The sequence below is a fragment of the Megascapheus bottae genome, chromosome 34, assembly GCF_031878675.1.
Source record: "Megascapheus bottae isolate mThoBot1 chromosome 34, mThoBot2.hap1, whole genome shotgun sequence".
NCBI lineage: Eukaryota > Metazoa > Chordata > Mammalia > Rodentia > Geomyidae > Megascapheus > Megascapheus bottae.
This window is the reverse complement of record NC_143542.1, coordinates 6,632,985-6,637,610: the sequence shown is the minus strand read 5'-3', so window position 1 is coordinate 6,637,610 and position 4,626 is coordinate 6,632,985. Positions and strand designations below refer to the sequence as shown.

General features: G+C 55.3%; 1 long non-coding RNA gene across 3 annotated transcripts; it reads right to left on the bottom strand.

Moving 5' to 3' along the window:
• Window positions 1-858: 858 nt before the first annotated feature.
• Window positions 859-4,302, bottom strand: LOC150042782 (uncharacterized). Of its 3 annotated transcripts, none has more exons than XR_016533567.1 (4): window positions 4,207-4,302; window positions 3,343-3,432; window positions 2,604-3,068; window positions 859-1,212 (listed from the first exon to the last, which is right to left on the bottom strand). It is a non-coding gene; the product is annotated as an uncharacterized LOC150042782 (long non-coding RNA). The 3 variants fall into 3 exon arrangements; XR_016533568.1 differs by having other exon boundaries at window positions 2,604-3,053; XR_016533569.1 differs by having other exon boundaries at window positions 2,604-2,665.
• Window positions 4,303-4,626: the final 324 nt, after the last annotated feature.

The window sequence follows — 4,626 nt, the reverse complement described above, 5'->3', positions numbered from 1 at the left end:
GTTCAGACTGGACACTGAGCCTGCTCTGATACCATCACTGAGGGTGGAGTTGCTGCTCTGGGAGCAGCCTGTGATGGGTTTCCGGGCTGATTCCATCTCCAGAGCAGAGAGCAGCTGAGCCTTAAGATAGTTCTGTTGACTACATAAATATGGTTCAGGCATCTACACGTAGTACATATCTGCAGATCGATCCTGACATTCTCTTGCCACTCCCAAGCAAGTCTGGCCTTCAAAGACCTGTCCTGCTCAACTATATATTCTTCAAACGCCTCATTCCTTTGCGTATCTATAAAACTGGGGAGTCCATACTTCACCTTGCCTCTGTCTCTCGAGTACGGGGTGGGGAGGGGTTCTGAAATAATTGTCAACCAGTGATGTTGTTTGTGAATCCTAAAACTCAAGGCACGGGCAGTTTGTTCTTGTTAATACTAATTGTTACGATGATTAACATTCTACAAGCAAGCCATACCTATAAATAGCCATGGCGATTAATTAGGCTGTGATGTTCACAGCCAGACACCTGCCAGGGAACAGGAAGTGTCTCTCAGATGGCTCGGGGTGAAAAACAACCACGCTGCTTTGAGAGGTGGCGTTTGGTTTTCTCCAAATGTCTCCTTTCTGTCTTTCTGAGGAAGCTGGCTGTCTGGCTGAGAGGAATGGCTTTCTTGGTTCCCGAGGCTCGCCAGCTTGGCTGTGGTGACATGGAGCTGTGGCTTCCCAGCGGAGCACAGGGTTTACCCTCCGTGCTTGTGTGGCTCTCACTCCTGGGCCCCACGTTCCATTACCTCGAGTTCCAACGGCATGGACCAGACTGCAGGGACCCAACAGCTCTTTAATTATGAAACAGTTGGCACGAGGTGCTCTTTTATAAATGCACAATTAGAGAAAAAGGATTTAAAAAATGAGCACTGCACAGAGAGCTGACTCTGGCTGCAGGAGGAAGATGCAGGTCTATGCACACAGAATGGCCTCGCAGGCGTCGGGATGCGTCGCTCTAAATTCTGGTGGCTCCGAGCTTTCTGCCTGTCCACGTCTTTCCTTATCTCCATCCATCCAAGGCCTTCCTTCAGAGGTCTGGACAGCTGTGAAACTGCACGGTGTTTTGGGAAGCCCATTCGAGGAAGCCAATCTTGTCCTGGGTTCGTGAGGGTTCTGAGCTCCAGCGGCTTCCTTGAGTACAGTTGTCATGCCACAGCCATGAGGAAATCTAGGCTTTCAGAGAGAGGAGGAGGATTTGGGCTCAATGCCAGAGAGGAAGGAAAGGGTGGGGAGCGCACATTTCAAGCACGTTCTGTGCTGTGTGTCACAGCTACCGAGAGCAGACTGACACACTCGGCAGCTCTGGTACTCTGTGGTCGGAGACACAAGCGAGGTATAAAAAGGAAAAGCTAAGTCTGGCTCATGATTTCAGTCCCTGGGTTTCTGGCCCCATCCCCGTGGGCCTGGGGTGAGGCTGAGCATCAGGTCATGGTGGAAAGTCGCAGCAGAGCAGAATTGCTCCCCCCATGGCAGCCAGGATGGAGTGAGGACGAAGGAGGGCAGAGGGAGAGATGGAGGAGAGGCAGAGAGGGAAAGGGGGGAGAGAAAGGGAGAGAGAAGAAAGAGGGGGAGAGAGAGGACTTCCAAGGACATATGTGCCCTTCAAAGGCACTGGACTCCAGGGACTCATCTCCTCCAACTAGTTCCACCTCCCAAGAGTGCCACCAGCTGGGGACTACAAATGAGCCCTTGAGGGACAACCCAGAATGCCACTGCAGGCATTATCCTGTCATAGCTCAACTCGTGGTTCATCCCCTTATGCTGGTGTTAAGAAGACAAGACAGTGGCTCAAAACAGCACTTCAATTAGGCACCACACATAATCCTTGCTAATAACGTGCTTCATGCGTTTGCTATATTGTTTATCCCTGTTACACAGAGTGCCCTCTGTCTTACAAAGCCAGAGTTCAGTGTAAAACACTCTGTGGTCTGGGCTGGTGGCACTCCCAGCCCCTAGGCCCAGGAAGGCGTTGCCATGCTGGATCTGCACAGCCTAGGTGTGTCTACACGCTCTCTGCAGTGACAAAAATCACCTAACGATGTGTTCTCAGAATGGATCCCTGCTGGGAAGCAACACCTGCCCGTAGCTGGAACAGCTGACACTGGACACCCTGTCCTTGAGGGGATGGAAAAATAAGCTAGAAAGAGAGCAGACCTCGCTCCCCACCAGAGGGACCGGAGGAAGCAGCTAGGGTTCCCCAGTGAGGTGTTAAGAAGACCTCACTGATGGCGTCAGGATCAGAGCTGGGGGAATCTGAAGCAACAGTCAGAGGGCAGTAGGCTGGTTCATTCCAGCAAGTCTCCTCCTCCACGGGCTCCTCTTTCCTCTCAATGTGTCCAGATTTAGGGCCAGAATGAATTCTCCCCAGCTGTGTGACCCTGTGCTACTTAGTCTCTCTGCCTCAGTTTCCTCCTTGGCAACACAGGGAGTGGAGGCTCCTTCTGCGACGCTGCCGGTTATAACTGACTGTTATAATGGTCTCTGGGCTGTCTTCTCTCCTCTCCACGCACCATCCACCCCTCCACTGCCAGGCCCCAGGGAAGTGCTGCCCCTGCTCTGCTCACCTTGAGCGGTGGACTGCTGCGATCAGGGGTCAGTCAACAACAGGTTATCCATGCTAAGAAGCCTGTGAGATTGGTGGTTGTTGGTGCGTGAACACCACAGGGTGAATGTTGCAAGGCAGAGGGGCCAGGCTTGGTGAGTAAAGTGCCAAAAGCACTATGGCCACAGAATAAACCAGAGGTCAGAGGTGACCTGCAGCAAGCAAGGGAGCACAGGCCAAAGAGGCGTGGGGACTCTGGGGGAGGGTCAGGCAGCCATCACCCAGTCCTGTGGGAACACACCTCCTCGAGCACGCTCAAGTGAAGATGTGCAACGCGGCGCATGCTCCCGTTAAGATCAGAGATGGCAGACGGGAATTCTCTGGCCTGGACTTGGACTGTGTTGTTGGTCTGATGCTCAGGGAAGCATCTGAACAGGCCCATTTTCTTCTCCCAAGCTGGCTTTAACGGCAGCTGCGGGCAAAGGTCCTGCGAGGTGAGTTAGTGCAGGGGTGTGTCTGTGTGGGTAGCTCCGGCCAGCTGCTGACGCGCGTGGAGCGGGTCAGGCTACACCACGGGCCGATGCGACCCAGAGGAGCGATGCACACACTTTACCCGTCACCGACCAAGGCATCACGTGCAGTGTGCCTGGGTGTCCACTCTCTGGACGTGGCCTGTCCACCTGAGCACACACGTACACCCTCAAATCTGCCTTCTCTGAATGGCACTCACCAGGCTTCATTGCAGGGAGGGAGACTCTTACCTCCACTCCTCAATACTTGGCATCAGTGCTGAATTTAGCTCCTAGCTTGGTGCAGGTGATGCTGCTATAACAATACCATGGCTGGGTAACCTAGAAAGAAAAGAGGGGAAAAGGTAAAAAAGAAAAAGGGGGGGGGGAGGCCCAAGATTGGGTGACTGCTACTGCAACTCGTGGCAGGATGCAGAAGGTAAAGCGGGAGCATGGACAAGAGGAAATAAAACCTTGCTTTATGGCTGACACCTGCAAAAGGAGACGTCCACCCCCATGTAAATGAACCCGGTCCCTCTTCAGGGCCTCCTTATCTCTCCAGGATCACCGCCTGTCAACACTGTCAGGTCAGGACTGGACGTTTTTCGTCTATAATGTCCACTGTGACTGTCCAGGGGCTGCAGTGCCATCAGTCCGCCCTCTCCTGCTCCCTCCCCACCCCATCTCTGTCCACAGAGGGTCACTTAGGGTGGACACCCCCGGTCTCTAGTCCTCTGGGGATCCCCTGCTCCCCTGTGCTGCCGCTAGGAAAAGGTCTGAGCCACGGATGACCCCGGGACGGGCTGGGGTGGGTCACCACGGCCACGCACATGAGTCCTGCTGCGCGGGAGGCTGGCTCGAGGGCTCCTCGCTTCCCCGTGGGGGGGGGGGGCAGCGCCCGAGCGGCTGGAAACCAACGGGGCCTCGGTCGTCCACCGGTGCTCGGAGAGCCCTGGAGGACGGGGTCAGGGCATCCCCCGAGCCCGCCCCGCGGTCCCCTCCACCCCGCCGTCGGGGTCGCATCGAGGTCCCCTCCACCCCGCCGTGGGGGTCCTGTCGAGGTCCCCTCCACCCCGCCGTCGGGGTCCCCTCCACCCCGCCGGCCGGCTCTCCCACCTCCGAACTGAGAACACGACTCCACGCCCGTGCGCTCCTCATCCACGGCCCCCCAAACCCCAATCCATCCCGGATCCGGCAGGGACGGGCGACAGCTCCCAGCCAGGACCCGGATGCGCAGCCCACGACCAGGAGAGCTGCAACCTCATTGGCTCTGGAACCGCTGAGGACGTCAATCCCACTCGCTTAATCTCATTGGCTCGGGAACGGATGGGAACGTTCACCTCATTGGTTCATGAATGGATGAGACCTTTCATCTCATTGGTTCATGAACGGATAAAACCTTTCATCTCATTGGTTCATGAACGGATGGGAACTTTCACCTCATTGGTTCATGAACGGATGGGAACTTTCACCTCATTGGTTCATGAACGGATGAGACCTTTCATCTCATTGGTTCATGAACGGGTGGGAACTTTC